Raw genomic sequence first — 21,008 nt, 5'->3', positions numbered from 1 at the left:
AAAATAATAAGTACTAAAGTTGTACTGATTTCACTCAAATATTTCACAGAAAAATATTTTTGGGATTTTTTTTAATGAAATGAGTTGATATTAGGTCTTAGAATGACTCTACATTTTCACTTTTAATTGGTAATTATTATAATATATAAATGCTATCTTAAAAAGAAAAATTAGCCACCCAAGCTACTTTTCAGTTCAGTTTTATTTTCTGGAAAATTCTGCAGTTTTCCAGGTGCATTCCAAAACAAATTAAATGTAAACATCAAGTGTCAAACCTCCTACTAAATGGTTCTTCCACTCTAACTTTATATGATAAATTAAAAGGAAAAATAACAGCAAAGACTGAAGAACTGCTAATAGAAAGGCAGTGTTGAGTACTATGGAAGAATATTTCCATCAGGAATGTATATGAATAGGTGGTCTTAAATAGTATAGATATAAAATTTTAATTTTACCTGAAAATTATTAACAGTGTATTTATTTTAGTGAAGAAAAGTGCATATTCAAATGCATAATTCACTCATTTAATTGCCTATATGACCCTTTAGACTGTGGGAGCCCAAACCCAGCTTTCAGCAAAGGAAAACAAGGGCTGACAAAAACCTCGTGATCTGAAGGAGCTGGACCCTTCTCACAAGACCTGTTAAAGTTCTACCTCATGGATCAAGCCTGGCTCCAGCAGAAATCAGAAAGGACTTTTGAGATGATTGTATCAAACCATGTCTAAACCCCTGTAATCCCTCTATCCCCCATGTAATCCTACTAGAAGAAAAATTAACTATTTGGAAATTGCAGTAAAAATTTGTGTAACTCCCCAATTAACATAGGTTGTCCCCTTCATTAACATACAGCCCCAGATGCCTTTAAAATAGTGTTCTCGTGTTCAAGAAACTATTCCAGTTTCCCCATACTGGGATCGTGTCTAGCTTTTATTTTTCAGATCGCCACTTTAGACATATATTTATTTAGAATATTTCCACTGTCTCAGGGAGTATATCACTGATCCAATGCTTATTGCCTTCCAGTATGATACACTGGTTTTGGTATAGTCTCCTGAGGGGACAGGAGCGATGGCTTTGATGTCAGCTTCAGTGATTCCTCAGTATCAAAGGCAAGAAAAATTAATGATAACAGTGAAAGAAACTGCAAGAAAAACAGTCCTAGAGACCTGAATTTCACATTCTTAAATCATATGCCTTAAAGAGTTGCCTCTCTGAATATCACTGCTAGTTAAAAAAATAACTTGATAGTTTACTTCTTTTATGTAGCAAGAAATATAACCTTTTATACTGACTCTGTTGCTAATGGGTAGACTTTGAGCAACTGAAAATATATTCACAGTTTTTGATTTACAATTTAACTTGATGAAATGCTCAGAAGAAGAGTGCTAGGAATTAAAGATATAGAAAAAGACTTAGTAAGTAATAATCTTTTTTGCGTTTGCAGAAGTGTTTCAGCTTTTGCCTCAAAATTCAACTAAATGCAGTGAGTTTCAAATAAGAAAACATTATGGATTTCCTTTTTACTATAAGCAAAAATTTGTTTCACAACAGACATTATGATATTTTTTAAAAAATAGTACAAATAAAAAAAAAACCAAAACACCATCCCCAACACACTAAATTATGTGAATTAATTGGTTTAAAAAAAAAAAAAAAAAAGAAAAAGAAAACACTAAGTTGCTTGTATAAAAGGATTACTGAAGACAATTTCAAACACTGTCAAAAGTTCTGGAAAGTTTCAATTAATATCTGTATTACTGGGGGAAAATACCAGCCATGTTAGATATTGTTAAAACTATAGTAGTTAACACAACAAAAGCTAAGTCCCATGTATTTCTGTTTCTGTTGGAGTTCTCTAATATGAATGAGAAATTTTGGCTTGTGGCAAATAGTTTAGCATGTGATACACTGTTTAGAACTAGGTTACTAGGTTGCCCCTCCTGAAGGACAGGATGCCATCCAGAGGGACCTGGACAAGCTCGAGAAGCCCAGAAAGCCAACTATATCCTTGACTGCATGAAAAGCAGCATCACCAACAGGTCAAGGGGAGTGATTCTGCCAATCTACTCTGCTCTGGTGAGACCCCACCCAGAGAGCTGCATCCAACTCTGTGGTTCCCAGCACAGGAAGGACATTGACCTGTTCAAGCAAGTCCAGAGGAGGACCACCAAGATGATTAGAGAGATGGAGCACCTCTCCTACCAAAAAAAGCTGAGAGAATTGTGTTTGTTCAGCCTGGAAAAGAGAATACTTTGGGATGACCTAATTGAGGCTTTCCAGAACGTGAAGGGAGCCTACAAGAAAGACGGAGAGGGACTTTTTACAAGAGCATGTAGTGACAGGACAAAGGGGAGTGGCTTCAAAATGAAGGAGAGTAGGTTTAGATCAGACACTAGGAAAAAAATCTTTACTGTAACAGTGGTGAGGCACTGGAACAGGTTGCCTAGAGAAGCTGGATATGCCATTGCTGCAATTGTACAAGGTCAGGTTGTGTGGAGCTCTGAGCAACCTGGTCTAGTGAAAGGTGTCCTTATTCACAGCAAGGGATTGGAACTAGATGATCTTTATGGTCCCTTCCAACCCAGATCATTCTATGATTCTGTGTGATTTTGTGATTTCGTGAAGTTACTTACACAGACTGTAGGTTAGAATATTTAACATATATAAGCACAGATCAAAACAAAGGGATAGTTATAACACCATTAACATTTGAAAATTAATAATAGTGCTTAGACATCTAGTCATGTTCCTGACTTCCACAGTCAAACAAAATCTGGGTACACTTTTCAGCCCACACTCACATCTTATACACCATGATGTAGTTCTTCTTGGTCTGTATTTACTTCCAGCAGAAACTATTAGCAGTTGCTAGTTATCAACCATTCCCAGTGCTTTAGTTGTTTGACATACAGACATACGGGATAATGGCATTTCTAGTTTAATGTCTTTTTGCCTGCTCTGTGAAAGAACTCTCCAAGCCTTGTAGAATACATTAGTATTGAGGCAGCATGTTTGGCATTTATCTTGCTCGATGATGAACAACAGGGGAGAGTGTTCTCTGTTTTTTTGATAAAATTCTACGTAGTAAAATTTGAATAGAAAATAATTCAGTTGAAAAGTTTTCAAGGAGAAGTAAACAATATATGAAGAAAGACTTGGAAACTGCCTTTGAAAGTCTTTGAAGAAGAGTATTATTATTGTCTTGAAAAGCCTAAGGAAGAAGACAGAAGCTTTTATAATCTCATTTAATTATAAATTTGCCAAGACAGTAGTGTAGAATGATGTCTGTAATATCTTAATTCATTTAACTCAGATCCTACTCACTACAAAATTGTAAAAAGAAAAAAAAAATCTAGATATGCAAACAGTAGTGTGACAGCAAATGGTACAAAAAATATACTTTAACTATAGAGATGTAGGTACAGTGCTGTTCTTCCATACCAAAAATGAGTTGTCAGATACTTCACAGAATGACAGAAACACAGAATGACTCATGTTGGAGAGGACATCCAGAGATCATCCAGTTCAATTCCCTCCTTCAAAGTCATAGAAAGAATACTCTGATCAGAAGACTCAGAAACACATTCAGACGTCTTGAACACCTACAAGGACAGAAATCACACCACTTCCCTCAGTACCTGTTCCCCATCATGGAACAATGCTATTATGTTTCTATCTAATCTGGATTTCCTATGTTCAAGCTTTTACCTGTTGTCTCCTGTCCATTCCCTCTGCACTTTCAAACTGACTCCATCCTTTCCATGTCCTCTGATCAGGTAGTTACGGAAAACAGTAAGTTTTCCATTCACCTTCTCTTCCTCCATTGAGCAGAAAATTCTCTCAACCATTCCACATACATCCTGTGCTCAAGCCCCTAGTCATTCCGGTGGGCCTCTGCTGTACTCACTGTCTATTTTATTTCTTTTTTTTATATGGAGGAGCCACACCACTCTGTATTTGATCTCTCAACTGCCCAAAAGCGGAAAAGGATCTTTTCTCTGGACTGGCTGCACACAAGACCTTGTTAAAAAGCTCAGAATGTGACTGGCTTTCTATTTTGTAAGGGAACACTGCTGTTGTCAGGTGTTAGAAGAAGAGAAAATCTACTCACAAAATGGAAAATTTAGGAGGCAATTTTTTATATATGATCTATACAAAAAGTTCACTTATAAGTTAGCATCCCTTTGCACTGTGTAATATCTCCTCTGTAATAGGATCTTAAACAAGTAACAATTAAACATTAGTTGGACAATATCAAATTACTAAGAAGGTATGATGGCCATTCTTCCTCTTATTGATGTGAAGCTGATCCTCTGAATGCTGGAAACATAAATGAGGTCTAAAGATTTAATAGGGATCACAAGACCATACTAGTTTGAGGGTTAGAGAGTCAATATTATTTTTGTGCACTTACCAAAGCTTTTTAGGCTGAAATTAGTAAAGCTCTATCTGCTTTTTAAGTTCAAATTTTCAGAACTAAAAGCAGAAGCATATCACTCTATGCACAGGAAAGAAGTCTTTGCAGTGAGGTTTCTGATTCCTAGCTACAAATATGTTCCATATATATATATATATGTATTGTATTTCATTTAATCAGCCTTAAAGCTTTAAAAAGGAAGGTGAATATAAGTAACAAATTCCAAACAATGATGTAAAAGGAGTGTGGATGACCAGAATCCACAAGTGGACTTGAAGATTATATAATTTACAATGTTTATGGTTTTGAATGCCTTTGAACTTATACACTGATCTATTTTTTTTTCATTAGATGGCAAAAATACTTAGAGGTTTTACTGAGATTTTGACATCAGTTCTCCAAGAACAAGCAGTTTATTTTTTTCTAGGCATGAATTCAGTAAAATCACTATCAGAATTATGATAAAAGGACATTTAACCATAAAGGAATTATTTTTACTTGTCCACAGTTGCAGAAAACAGTCACATTAATTCAGGAACAGTAACTGTAGCAATAACAAAATAATGATCTTTGTACCCAGGAGAGGAAGAGGGCTCTAAACTTCTTTGCAGTTGGAAGTCTTTCTGGATATTTCAGTGGAAAGAGTTCTATTCACACAACTGGAGCTCAGATCCCCATCAAAGATGAATCCCATAGACACAGACTGACTATTCATTGTATGGTTTCAAAACTAATAGATATGATGCACAAAAATGTCAACATATTAATATTTTTATGACTTCATGCACTTCAACACAAAAGGCATCAGCACTTCATGACTTCTTTCCCCAATTATAGTGATGCTGTTTTGAAAACAAGCAAAGACTTTTCTTAAACTGATACATACTCAGTACTATTAGAAACCATTTTATGTTAAATGAAGACTATTGAAAAAAGATTAACATTTTTCTCTAAACTTGAACTGATCCAGAGAGACTAGTCTTAATGTAGTAAATAATGATTTTTGCAAATTTAGCTGGGCTCTACCGCATGACTGTTTTGATCCAGCCTTTCTTAAAAAAACCCTATTAATCTGTGATTTCTAGGAAGTATCCATATGCAGTTAACTTATCGAATAAACAATTGTTTTGTAGTTTCTCTTGGTCACATGACTATTGAGTCTAAATAATAGAAAAGAATACTAACAAGAACAAAACTTTATCTCTTCCAAATGTGTGGATCATCTATATCTTATCAGAGTGGTTTGGTTGTGTCCATTCTACTACCTTAAAATAAAACAGTTTACTGCTGTATCACAGGCTTTCCACTTAAAAAAGGTAAATGAAAACATTTTCCTGCAGTCTGGGGTCTCTGTGGAATTTTTTTTCACACAATCAGAGAATATGCCGAGTTGGAAGGGACACACAAGGGTCATTGAGTCCAACTCTTAGCCCTGCACAGGACCATCCCCAAAGTCACACCATGTGCCCAAGATGCCTCTTGAACTCTGTCAGGCTTGGTGCGGTGACCACTTGCCTGGGGAGTCTGTTCCAGCACCCAACCACTCTCTGGGTGAAGAACCTTTTTCTAATCGCCAACCTAAACCTCTCCTGACACAACTTTAAGCCATTCCCTCAGGTCCTGTCACAGGTCACCAAAGAGAAGACATCAGTGTCTGCCTCTCCTCTTCCCCTCAAGAGGAAGTTGTAGACTGCAATGAGGTCTCCCCTCAATCTCCTCTTCTCCAGGCTGAACAGATCAAGTGACCTCAGCTGTTCCTCATACCACTTCCCCTCAAGGTCCTTCGCCATCTTCGTTGACATCCTTTGGATGCTTTCCAATGACTTAATATCTTCATTTGTTTGTTTTATCTCATTTTTTATGTCCTAAGTCAAGGTCTAAATCCTACTTGCAGCAGGATATAAATAGGGAAGACTGCATGTGACATTGTCAAAGAAAAAGGTGTTAGAATATTAGAGAACATTTTTGACAAACATGTGAATGGTTAAGGAGGGCAGTGCCTTTGTGATCTTGTGAAGAAAAACCTCTGAGACTTAAATATTTTTGGTTGATGTATCATGTGAAGAACATGCTTGGTCTATGGGTCTTCATGATTGACTGTACTGAGTTGTTAGAAAATGTGCTTGGGAAAAAAAGTAGGTAGCATGTGAAGCACAGAAAAGTAATGGGAAGTTTTCTTCATTCGTATTGAGTATGATCTGTTGGGTAGATATTCTGGGGAAATCACAGAATAGGCTAGAGAGTCCATGCAGAGAGAGGACAGGTTAGGGTTGTTGACATAGACCAGTGAAATGATATATGATTCTTTAGTCCAACATAATACTTGTATTTCACTTTTTACTGATGTTAGTTACTTGTCAGTCAAATTAAAGTTTTTATGTTACAGAAACATGAAGAGGTCTTTTAAGGTCCAAAAAACTCTTTTGTTGTCCACCCCCCTACTGCAACAAGTTGCTAATATCAAAAGCATGGTACTACATGTCCTTAACATCTTAAGAGTTATGAGTGATCTTATTGGAAAATAAACTACCTACAGTACAGGGCATGACTTCCAGTATAACTTCTGTGGTGGTCTTCAAGCTTTTTCCCCATCACTAGCACAACATTCATTAAAATCCACAGGCAAAAATGTGTTGCTTTTTACTGAATTTAAGAAAATAGAGTTAAGATAAGACTGTTTATGATAGTGTGCTAAGACTTTAAAAAGGCATCTATATATATGTCAGAAAGAATAATAATGTCAATGTTGAAGATTTTTCATAACTACTTCTAGCAGGCACCTCTGTTATCAAAAGTAAAGGAAACCCAGTCAAGGACTAGGATCTCATTATAGTAAGTAATTTCTGACTGTAATTCTATTCCATTCTAAGAAAAAAGAAAGCCTTTGACACAAACTTTTCATATATATATTATCTAATAATAATTAAATATTTTATATAAAATATAAATTTTATGTCAACTCAATACTAAATCTTCCACAATATTTGCCACATAATGATAACATTATATAATGCTTTTATTATTTGAAGTCTTTATATATGCATTTGGAATTTTACAACGAAATACAAAGTTAGCAAACTGTACATGCATACTACAATATTTATTCATGTAACAATGCTACGGAAAATATATTAATACAAAGGAATGTCCTGTCCTTGATAGCATGCCACAGTCTTCTCCAATATTCTTTGTTTATTTAGTTGGAGACTTTTTTGAGGGAAAGTAATATACTGACATACACATGGAAAGCAAGAAATTTTGCACAAGTTTCTTTACAAGAAATCTTAGGGCCAACAGGATGACTACGAATAATAAGGTAAAAAAAGTATACATAAATTACTGTTTAAATTTTGTCTTATTAATAAGAGGTGTCAGGAGCATATTATGCTACTAGGTGAAGTTTCAGACTTTTATTTTTTGATTTGATTTCTTAGCGATCCATATAGGAAAACTGAAATAGTAAGTGACAGAATATTTTTCTTACTGTCTCCTCTGCAGACACAGATCAAAGAAAGCTGGATTGCTATTTGTTTTATTAGGCATCTCTATAAAAATTCTGAATATTTACATTATTTAATCACTTTCTGAGTTCCACTATTTTTTTATCTGCCAAAATTAGCAATTTATATCTCCAAGTAAATGAAAAACATAACTAAAAATTAAATAGAAAAATATAAACATGGCAGTAATAAATAAATGGATGAATATATTAGAGAGCAATGTCAGTTAAACTGCTCCAGTTTATGTCTTGTCAGCATGTCCATTTTCAGGGGCATATAGCATAGTAATAAAATTCTGTCAGCCAACTTTCAAACCATTTAGATAAGGAACATGGATTTTCCTTTTCTGGCAATTAAAAGTATTGAACTGCAAAAAGTTTTCATTTCTCAAAATAAGATTATACAAAGAAACATTTTTCCTGTACAACAGTAAAATTCAGTATTATTCTTTTTAAGAAACCAGTTGAAGTCAAAGAGGATTACATCTGGAGTCTTAATTGTTTACTCTCAATGTTTTTATTACACTAATATGAAGCAATAATATGTTGAGGGAAAAAAACCTCAATAAACAAGAATATAAGAATAACTATTAGGTTTTCTTTATTTTCTAGAAGCTGTAACTTTGCAAAGTGCTTTACAGACAGAAAATTCAAGTTTCCTGATGTGGAGAACTTTGAATAATTTTTAATCTTTATATCAGAGTCATTGATCAGAGGAGAGAAAGAACTGGAAGACGGGAAGAAAAACTTCATAAAAGTGAAATGTTGAGTTAACACAGAAATGGCCTGGGCACATCTATTCATTATTTTGTGTTTGTTTGTTTTTATTATATTTTGTATACCAGAGTTAGCTTTAAGGCAATTGTGGTTTTTATTAAGAAAACACTCCTGGGGAAATTTATTTGAAATTGTTCTCATAAAATATGGGCTTAAGATTTAGAATTTTTAGCACAGTTTTGAGTCTCATAAAGTTCAGATCTCTGAGGACTTCATGCAGATTCTTACATTTACTAAAAATTTAGTATAAAATCCAGTTTCAGTCTAAGAAAAAATTTAGATTCCCAACCAAATATGAATTATAGATCCCTGAAAATCTCCATTTATTTTCCTTTAGCATGCCATTGCATGGCCTTTTCTGCCAATCAAATTGTAATTGTGACACTTCAACACTGTGGAGGAGCAGGAATCAGAATGGGAACGGTTCCAGGCGTGGAAAAAGATATACAGCAATCGAAAGGGCTTTATTACATGGACTTTACAGTTATTATGTGGTTTTAAATATGTACATTGTATGATTCCCCTACAGTTGTAATACCTGAGCATGCCCAGGCGTGCCACGAGTTGCCTGTTCCCTGCTTCTCCGCTTGTCCCTCTGATTGGCTGAAGAAGCTGCAGTGTGGAGAGAACTACCATCCGTCCTTTCCTCTCCCGGTTCCTCCCCGGTTCCCCCCTCTTCGCCCGAGTCCCTACCCCTATCCGTTTCCCTGGTTGTCTGTCTCATGTTCCACCCCATTTTCTGGTGCATTCCACACCAGAGCTCATATAACTCCGCACACTTTCAATAAAGTAGCCATTGCACCTCAAACCTCACTTGAACCCCTTTGTGCAGTGCCACGTTCCTTCACCCCTTCCCCACAGATCGTGGCACTACACTGCAAGTACCATGAAGTGAAAGTATTCATGTGAAAAGAAGATTCTGAACACAGATACCTCTGGCATTATATCACATAATGTATATCAAAGGTCTTTCTTTTGTAAAACTTTAAAAGGAAGTAATTGTTAGATTGATGTGCCAATTTATAAGAAGTATTAAAATTCCTCCTTATTTACAAAAAAAAGTTGCAAAAAATGCAAAGTATTTGATGTGATGCATTATTGTACATAGAAATTTACTAAGAACAGAAAAAAAGATAAAATCTGAAAGCTGAGGATGGAAATTTGCTTTATGTTACCCCTTTTACATTTTTACGTTCCCTTGGATACTTGGTCGTGGGAATAATACATGAGTATGTAAAAACTGAGTTTTACAACATGAACAGAAGACATGAGGAAAGTTATATGTCCTAAACTATGGGAAGTTTTTTATCTCCTAAGTAACTTGTTCATATCTCATTATTCATGTGGAATTGATATTAACATTCGGGGGGGGTGTTGTTTTGTTTTGTTTTCTGTATGTTTTATCTTCCCCTTTTGTTTTGGACTGAAGGATGGGGAAGCCTACATTATTTTACACATAAACAGACCTCACCACTTCAGTGTTCAGCAGGAAATTGAATCAAATTAAACCAAAGGTCATACTCCCTCCTTTAAGAATATCTTTGACATTCAAACTATTGCCATCAAATGCAAGCTCATAGAACGTAAAATTCAAGCTCTGGATTTCATATATAAAATCCCTCTAGAGCGCAGGACTTTGAGAGAACCGGTCTTCGATTTCTTTCTCTTTTATCTCTGATTGTAGATACAGTAATTCTGGCCATATGCATTCTGCTTTTAATTGAGGCTTTGTATGTAGTTATGTATCCTTTGATGCTAGATTTCAGAGATACAATGTAAGGTTGTGAGGTGACAAAAAAATGGTCATAAGAAAATGTTAGAGTATTATCGATATCTTGGACAGTAATGTAATAACTGCCTAATTCTTTAGCTAGGAGTCTGGCAAAAAAAGGATCTGAGAGTTCAGAAACATAAAACTGTACATGTGATTGAAGGTGGTGACAAAATCCCCTTTGTTTATAATGAGAACAGAGATTAAGCCTGTGATAAACTAGTTTTCCTTTGGCTGTGTTATAGCCCTTTATTCGGTGCTCAAAGTGATTGGTTTTGTCAGGTTTTCTGTTTGGGTTTTATTTTATTTTATTTTGTAATTAAGTTCCCCCTTACTTTTGGTACATACTTGACATTTTACTACATTTTAGAATTTATTTCCTGTACTGATCATGGACTGTTTTTTGCTTTTAACTCAATCCTATCTTAATATTTCATTCCTACAAATCTCATTCCTGGCTCCTAGGCAGGATACTGCAGATAAACCAGGTTTTCAAAATTCTTCCCATAAGGGCTAAACTATAAATAAAAATTATTAATTATTTAAACTGATATAGTACACATGTGCTGTTTTGGGCATCACATAATAAATTAAAGACAAAATGGGATTAAAGTGTCATAACCAAATAAAACCAGTATGTATTACATGGGAGAACTCTTCTATTTTTGATGTAGAAGCTAGGAGAGAGTATGTACTAGTTCTGCTACTTTAGTAGAGCACAGCAGCCATCTGTTTCCCTATGCAAGCACACTGCTTGCCAGCTTTCAGCATGGGCAAGGAAATCTCACCTCTGTCTGTGAACTGACACTTGTCCTGGACAGTATCCAGGTTATTGTGTTTCATTGTCCTAGATGGCTTTAATAGCTTTTCTGTCTTTACAATGAAAAGGTTTCGGTCAGCCTTTTTGAAAATAAGGTAAGAGGAGCACAATTACAGATATTGAGGTACTATTTGCCAAAGTGAGTTGCACAGGAGCTAAGTAGTTCATGTGAACTGAAGAACAAATTTTAACCAGCTCTCCAAGTTCATGTTTTTCTGCTGGTGTACAAGGGGTTTTGAGCTGTAATGGCTGACAATGCAAAGTTCAGACAACTTTGTAAGTTCAGAGGTAAACATCACAAAACCTGCTGCTTAGCCAGAGACTCTAAAATGAGCCCTTTTTTTACCTGTAAAAAGTCACACAGATATGATTCTAGTTCAGCTGGCCACCTTTCCTGCACTTAATGAGAGTGGCTGTGTAAGTGGCAGTTTGGGAAAAATAGGCTGTCAAATAAGAATCTGTTGAGCCTCTGTGTGTCTGCACACACAGAATCAAAGAACTATAGTATTGTTCAGGTTGTAAAAGACTTTTGAGATCACTGAGTCCAAATGTTAACCCAGCACTACCAAGTCCAGCTCTAATCCATGTCCCTAAGTGCCACTTCTATACACCTTTTAAATACCTCCAGGGATGATGACTCCACCACTGCCCTGAGCAGACTTTTCCAGTGTTTGCAACCCCTTTGCTGAAGCGGTTTTTCCTAATATCTAATCTAAATCTCCCCTGGTTCAATTGGAGGCCATATACTCTTAACACTTGTTACTTGGGAGAAGAGTCTGACCCCCACCTCACAACAATCCTTTCAGGTAGTTGTAGAGAGCAATAAGGTCTCCCCCTCAGCTTGGTTTTCTCCAGATCAAACAACCCCAGCTCCCTCAGCTGTTCCTCATAAGACTTGTTATGGGAGCTGTGTTCAATGGCTCTATGTCTAGGCAGAGTCTAGTGAAAAGTGGTGTCCCTTAGGGGTTCCATCTTGGGACTAGTGCTCTATCAATGACAGAGACTATTATCTCTATCAGTGACACAGACAATAGGATCAAGTGCACCCTTGTGAGTGACTGAAATGTTGATGATTAATGGCTCAAACTATTGGCCATTTGAAAAAGCAGTGGGCACTTTGCTGACAATGGGCAAGGTAACAGCCTATGTACAGAGGGTGTGAGCACCAGAAGATGAACAGAGTAAATCAACCTTTGTTCAGCAAGAAGCTTCATTTTGGTTCCCAGATAAGGGAACAGGTGGGTTAATGCTTTTTGTCGTTCCAATGTTTTATCATGCCAATGTCCTCCCTTACACAACTGGCTTAGGTGTAAAACTCTCCCCCCGCCCTCCCCAGGGGGAGATATTGGGACGTTCACCCATAGGCCTGAAGGTATTCATCTCTTCTGATGGGACATAACTGGCTCAACTGTGCTGATGTGAGAGGCAGATGTCATGTCTTAGAGGGTGTCATAAACCATCAAAGACCCCCCAAGTGCCCCCAGACTAAGTTCAGGGGCTTCCACCACAGGACTATGCATGATCCACAGTATTGCAACAGACAGCAAAGCTCCCCCCACCAGGGGAGGTATATGGATGTTCCCACGTAAGCCTAAGCATATATTAACCCCTTGAACTTAGTGTTTGGTGGGCTTCTGCCACCACTGACAGATCCAGACTACAATCATCACTTCAATCAACAGCCATTTAAATTGAAACAATTTAGACAATTAGACATCTAAATTGAAACAATTTTTGCTGGATTCATGGGTATATATATATATATTCATGGTAATATCTTTCGACTCTTATTCTTTCTTTCTTCTTCTTTATACATTTTCTTAAATGGATTTTTTATGCTTTTATATTGTTGGATTTCTATAGATAATAACAAAAATTGCTACCTATCTCCTTTCCATTGCAACCAAATTGTTCTAAAATAAATCCTACATATATGTGTATATTAAGAAAATAAAATTTTATATATATATAAACATCAGTCATTCAATGTCATTTCGTTCTAATCTACCCAGAGGGATCTATTAACAAGAATCTTAGTTACCCTCATTTTCAGGAACAGGTTGTAACAACCCACAGCAAGTCTGCGGATGACATGAAGCTGAGCGGTGCACTTGACATAACAAAAGGACAGCACGCCATCCAGAGGGATCTGGACAAGAAGTAGGCCCATGAGAACCTAATGAAGTTCCACAGGTCCAAATGCAAGGTGCTGTAACTGGCTCAAGGTAATTGCAGACGTGAGCACAGATTGGTAGAAGAACTCATTGAGAGCAGTCCTGTGGAGGAGGGGTTCTCATGGATGAAAAACGACATGATCTGGTAGTGTGCACTTACAGCATAGAAAGCCAACCACGTCCTGGGATGTATTAAAAGAAGTGTGACCAGCAGGTCAAGGAGGCTCATTCTGTCCTGCTACTCCACTCTTATGTGACCCTACCTGTAGTATTTTGTCTGGGATCCTCAGTACAGGAAAGATATGGACCTGTTGGAGTGGGTACAGAGAAGGGCCACAAAATTGATCAGAGGGCTGGAGCACCTCTTCCATGAAATTCAGCCTGAATAGAAGGCTCTGATAAGACCTTATGGTGACCTTTCAGTACTTAGAGGGGGCTTATAAAAAAGAGAGATAATGAATTTTTACACAGGCAGATAGTGATAGGACAAGGGGCAACAGTTTATAATGAAAAGAGAAGAGATTTAGACTAGATATTAGGAAGAAACTTGTTCCTCAGAGGGTATTGACGCAGTGGAACAGGTTACACATGGAGGTTGTGGATGCCCCATCCCTGGAAGCGTTCAAGGCCAGGTTGGATGGGGGTTTGAGCAATCTGGGCTAGAGGAAGGTGTTCCTGCCCATGGCAGGGGGTTAGAACTAGATGAGCTTCAAGATTCCTTCCAAACCAAGTCATTCTATGTATGATTCTGATGATTGATTCTGATGATATGTTGCCCTTCTCTGGACACACTCCAACATCTCACTGTCTTTCTTGTAGTGAGGGACCAAAAACTGAGCACAGTACTTGAGGTGCAGCCTCATCAGTGTTGAGCACAGGGGAACAATATATATATATATATAATATATATATATATAAGGATGAAAATCCCTCACGCTGGCCTCCCAGAAGGATCTGGGAAAGGTACACATGTCTGTCTTTGACTATTTTTGAAGCCGAACATAAGATTAAAACAGAAATACAGGGAAAAGGGACCAGGAGAAAACTTGAGCAGCAAAAACTATTTTACATTTTTAAAAATCTGTTCACTCTGAAAGCTCCTGCTGTAGTGATTTAGTACATCAGTCTCTTTAAATAGCAGACAATTGATTACTTGGCTTAATGCAGCTGCACTGTGTGCAGTAAGAAAATGCCTATTTCATTGGTTCATCCAAGTTTCTACTGTGAAATGACATACTCATTTCTTATCCAATTCATTGACATTGCATGTTCCAACCCCAGAGTCATGGCTTTCTACAATTTCTTGAGTGTATTTTGACCCATTCATTTTTTACTGTTTTCTCCAGTATTTGATTTCATATATAACACCAGGATACATGCAGACCCTTGAACCAAAGTGTAGTGCAAAGATGACAGGATCCAAAAGCCAGAAAAAAGCTATCAATTTATATAAACCATTGCAGAATAATATCTCTCTTCTACCTTCTCATTAATCATAGCAATGTATGAATCAGAGGATTACTTATCTTTTTTTTTTTAAAGAATTTATGCAGCATATCTGTCTATGTGATAGGGCATTGGTTCTAGGGCTATAGCCTGGCCATAATACAAACATATTAATGATGCTTCAAAACAAATAAGTAAACAACTAAATACATGTGTGGGCATTTCTAGCATTCTGAGTACAGTAATCCACTCCCTAGAGGGATGCAGTCCCCCTGTGTCCCACTGAGTTGAACAGGGTCAAGATCAGGACTGGTCCTGCCAAGGGCATGGGTAGGCAATGGCCTGGTGAGGTTGTGATGGTTGAGACAGTAGACTGAGAGTGACAAGACACATGGCCTTTATCACCAACATATTGCTTATAGGCTGCTAACACATTTAATTATTTTTAACACAGATGGGACTGGAGTTCATAATTTTTTTCCCCTTTTTTCCCGTCCCTTAATAAATCAATGATAAGTAAGCTGAAAGCACAATTTTCAATCGCTTTGTGGCAGACTGGTCAATGATCCAAAAATGAAAACAGGTCTATTGACGGAAAAGAATGAGTTTATTTCAGCATCCCTCAAAATCCAGTCATGCAGGAACTCAAAGAAAAATGTAAAATTTAGTTCCCAGTTACTACAAGTGCTCAATCAGAAAAGCCCTGGCGTTTAGGACTCAGGAGATAAGGGTTTAGTTTTCAGATCTGACCAAATCTGCATCATGGCTTTTGTCAAGACACGTGACAGAAAGAAACCTACATGATCACTGAGTCTTCCCCCTTCTATCAATAGATTATCACAGACCAGAGGCCATTTTGAAAGGTATTAGACTCCTTTTTAAAATTATTTAATTTTTTGCAGGAGGACAAGGACTATCATTCTGAGCTTGTACAAACAATTGCCCAGTGGAAAACACATTTCATTGCATCAATTGTATCAATGTAGATAAAAAGGCTCTACTTCACTGATTTTCTATTGTCTTCTTTAAGAAACTGGATGGTTTTCTTCTGAGAGAAAAACTATAATCTCCAGTTTTAAAAACAAACACCTCCTAACTTGCTTTGTGGATTCTCCTTTTACAGGTCAGAACTGTAAGGTTCCATTTCTTTCTTTCTTTCTTTCTTTCTTTCTTTCTTTCTTTCTTTCTTTCTTTCTTTCTTTCTTTCTTTCTCTCTTTCTTTCTTTCTTTCTTTCTTTCTTTCTTTCTCTCTTTCTTTCTTTCTTTCTTTCTTTTTCTTTCTTTCTTTCTTTCTTTCTTTCCGACAGAAAAGTAATATAAAGTGATGAGCACAGATATGCTTTGTATCTGATGGCCTATGGTCATGTCAACTCCCTAAGCACTCTTTTCCCCAAGCAATTCAGAGCTCAAATTTCAGTAACATCTCAAATATCTAGGAAAAAAATGGTAACAGTGTGTAGGCTGACATTTTCTGCTCATAATGTATCTATATGATAGTTAATTTTCAAGCAATGTTACATGATAAATGGCCACATTCTGTACTATTTTACTCCTGCTTCCAAAGAATATATCCCCCCAAGGCTCTTTCAATACTTTCGAGTAATAGCAGAAAAGGGCTGAATGTACAAATTTGTCAACATTGATCAAAGCTGACATTCAGGTTACTCTTCAGAGGCTTTCTGTGTCAGTTTTCTTCACCCTGCTGTTTTCAAGGCTTCTCATGTGTTTTCATCATTGGCAATAAGCTGTTTTGATATACATTTTAGATCCGACTTTTGATTCACTAAGTATGGGAATTTCCAGATCTGAACCTTGCCAAATTAATTTTTTAGACTAATTTTCATCAATAAGCAATTGACTACTCAAGTGCAATATGGATAACTCTGCCCCTGAATATTTTAACAATGTTGCCTATACACTGCTCCAACTTCAAATTTTCATGCTAGTCATTGAATATTCATGGAAACATTTTCCTTTTAGAAAACTTTGAGATAATTTTTATTTAAATAGAAAAACTTTTCGAAGTACTGTAACTAGACAACAAAGCTGTGAACAACATTTGGTAAATTCTTTGGTCTTGACAAATGAGGATCTATATTTTAAATGATATGGCATAGAATGTTTAAAGTTGGGTCAGTCATACTGTGTACAGTTTTATACATATTGCATGGAGCACATGTGTCAAGAAAACACATTAAAAAAAAACCTATACTTAAAAAATGCCTGGTCATAACCTTTATACTCATGTGATTAAATAAGAAAGATTTCAACACATATTCTTGCTTTCTTCGTGCAGGCATTTCAGATTGGTGACTAAATAAAGCCTAGTAACCAAGAAAATTATGTTGGCAACATGAAGCTTAGACCTACTCTGAGTAACATACAGAGTGCTGTACAGGCAGAATTAATTCTTAAATCTTGTATAATTTTACACAATTAAAATAAACATAATGTGTGTTTTTATGGGGAGAAATTTCAAAGCAATCTTTCATACTGAGAAGTGACTCATAAAGTAAGTTAAAAGACCTTAAATATTAAAAACAAATTCCTTACCATGAAAGCTTAAAAATTCCATCAGCTGAATCTACTAGCATCCACTTACTAAGCTAATTACAATATTAAATTACATTATTGCTAATTATATCTTCCAATTCCTATCCTTCTTAGTCTCCTCCACTCAAGGTGTGAGGGTATTGATCTTATTGGAATAAAACCAGCAAGTATATACAATAAACCCGGTTCATCATCAATTCAAATATTGGCAGGTGGTTTGTTTTTTTTTTGTAAACAAGAACAATATACATTTAATAATGACAAAGTAGTTGATAACTAATTGTGTGTTTTATATGATTAATCTTTTATTACCAGTCAGCTGGCGTTAAGTTGACTTTTCTCCTGTTTTTCCTAAAGCTCTGAACATTCACATCTCTCACTGTTTTTTTCTTGCAGCTTTGCTCATTCAGGACTCAAAAAAATAAAGTCCAGAGGTCATTTGATGAAACAGCTGGACAGTTGTTCCATAGCAATTAATTTAATTGTCATGAGAAAACAGCAAACAAATGGTCTCAACAAATGCAAAATAAATAGAGAAAAAAAACTTTAAAAGATTTTAGGCAGTTTAACACTAAGACTAAACCAAACATAAACCCCTTTATCTTAGAAATGCTATTTAACTTTCCATAAAATTGTGTGAACTGTAGGAACTGCTGGGTTTGTGATACAGAAAAGTTAGAAAGCATCTATGCATTCTTTAGGTTAAACACTTTCCATTTGAACTACTTTTGGCTTCTGAAGACTCCAAAGATCCTTACTTCTTGCTTAACACCTGATATGAATTCAACCATGTTTGGTTTCTGAATCGATCTAAAGGTTGAAAATTCTAGACCCAGTGTGCAAACAGATGAGAGAACAGAGAAGAAAAAATGTTTCCCAGTAGTCACAATATTCTGGATTTATGTTACTGAGTTGAACTTGACACACTTAGTTTGCTTATGTTACAGTTCTGTACCTGTAACGTGTGAAAAAAATTGGCAATCTATGGGACTCAGTGTAGATATTTAAGACAAGGTGCAATGAATTTGCAGGGTAGATGAACGCTTCGTAATGAAATGTCAACGAGGTGGAAAATATGGCTTTGGGACATGGTAGCATAATTACAATGCTAATCAAGGACAATTCAATACTCTCCAGTAAAGCTGACAAGCTTGAGAGTTAATCCAGGATTAAGTATTTCAAGATTACTGGTGTCCCAGTGAGGAAAAGCCTAAGAATTTAGTAATCTTTATGGCAGCACTTCAGAAAGATGAAGTAAAATATTTATTTTCAGAAAGATATCAGGTTGCCTCACCCCTAATTTGTGTCCAGCTGCATCTTCATAGGTGCTCTCAGCACTAGTCTAATTTTCACAGAACAACACTTTCTTAACACCACAATATGCAAAGGAAAATCCATGTTGTTTATACACATGCAGATACTGGTACATCTATTCCCCCTCCTCTCTCACGTGATTGTAAAATACTTTCCCTACTCAAATATATAAAAATATAACCACCCGTACTAGTTTGAGTCAGACCCTAGAAACAGATAAAGCAATCGGAAAAAATCAACACTCTGTCCCTTATCAGCTATTTATTGCTGTCCATCAGATATATTAGCAGATTGCACAAACAAAATCACAATGGATTTATACGTGTTGTCACTCATGCATAACTACCAGAGAAAGGCTAATTACACCTTTTATTCATCATTGTCATTCCACTTTTAAAATCCAGCTAAATGATAACAATTATAAATATAAAACATGCTTACAATTCAAATTCTCTGCTTCACATGAAAGCCAACTCAGCATAATTATTTTCTCTCCACTGAAAAGCATGAATTGATGGCAACATTCCCAGATGAGCATATCTTTTTATTGCTTAGAACGCAAACTTTTGCTGTGAAGCATCATTTTATCATTTCATTTTATTGCTTGTTACATGGAAATTGAAGTAGACAAATGACATGAGTCTCAAAAAATGGAAGTCTGTGTTTCTAACCTTTTCTGTTAGCCCCACACTAGACAGCACCTGCATCACAGGAAGACTGAAAAGATTATCTATTAATTTCAGTCAGGAAGAGCATAGCTAATCTATACTTTAATGACATATGTTATTGAGAAATTGCACGACAATATTCTAGTAGAAAAGCATAAGTTGCTCGTTTTTTAATGACATAAAGGCCTAAATTAGCATGACTTGGATCAAGGATTGGACTTGATGATCTCAAAGGTCTTTTCCAACCCAGCTGATTCTATGATTCTGTGATTCTATGATTCTATTATTCTATGATTCTATGATTCTATGACATTCCATCTTGGTGTAAAGTCTCCATCACATCTGATTAATGTATACCTACATGTCTTTTGCCTAGTGAAAACAGACAAACCTCAACTACTGTGATTGTTTAGGATTCAGAAAACAGTTTTTACCATAGAAAAAAGGGGAAGATGAACAATGTAGAGTATACATTTAATTTTCAAAATGCTGGTATAAGTCAAAATAAAAGACAGCACCTATTCTGTTGGATTAATTTGTTTCTTTTCTAATGGATATATTTTTTGCTAATATCAGGAAAACGAGTTGATCATTACGATTTCAATAAAGATGGGATATGAGGCAAAGTGATGCAAATGAAAAAGCCTGTTGATAAATAAAAAGAGAAGTGTGGGTAGTCATCACAATTCAAACTGTGGTCGGAATAAACCAATGCACCTCATTTCTTTAGGCTGCCAGCTGCCAACTGTGAGTGTATTTTAGACTTTCAGGAAGAAGACAAATGACTTTAATATGTAACTTGTACTCTAAGACAGAATTTCTCCATGTTGGTAACATATTTTTTGTCAGAAAAACTCTGTCAGAACTTCTAGAATGATATATTATTATTTATAAATCCAGAACCAGACTCCAAGTACTCATTCTGGCATTAGACACTATGAAGCAATTCAGGATGCTTGAAATATTTCAAAACCTGACATATTAGAATCTTAATGTTCTAAAAAAGTAGAAAGGGAAAAAATGCACTTGACTGGTTCTGATGAGAACTATCCCTTCAACTGTCAAATACAGAGAATGAGATTTGTCAGGAAGACCAACATAGCTATGTACTGTAGCAATAGATGAAGTAGAATTAGAAATATCCAAGGTGGGGGAAATAATGCACCACCTCATTTACCTACCCATTGTGGGCTGTAAAGCATAGAATAGATTTAAAGGACTTGAAAAAGATAATGTCATAATTTTGAAGATATGAGGGGTCAGAATGAAAAGACCATACTGTCCATTCCTGCCAGATGGTTTGGGAAAAGGAGGGAAGATCTTTGCTGAAAAGCAGCTCAATATCACCAAATATATGTACAGGTACTGCTAGCAAAACTGCAGGTGGGAGTCAATGTCTTGCTATCACAGAAGAGATGAAAGGTTGGGCAGAGATAGGTCATAAAGACTTAAAATATGAAAGCAAGTCATTTATGCTTGGTGCAGCAGGGAATGGAAAGACAGTGGAGAGAAGTAAAAAGAGGATTAACAAGAGCTAATCCTAGATATGAAGGTTTGTATGGTTTAT

This window comes from Pipra filicauda, unplaced genomic scaffold (assembly GCF_003945595.2).
Source record: "Pipra filicauda isolate LSUMZ 115617 unplaced genomic scaffold, ASM394559v2 scaffold198_size2598500_pilon, whole genome shotgun sequence".
Taxonomy (NCBI): Eukaryota; Metazoa; Chordata; class Aves; order Passeriformes; family Pipridae; genus Pipra; species Pipra filicauda.
Note: the sequence above shows the minus strand (reverse complement) of the source record.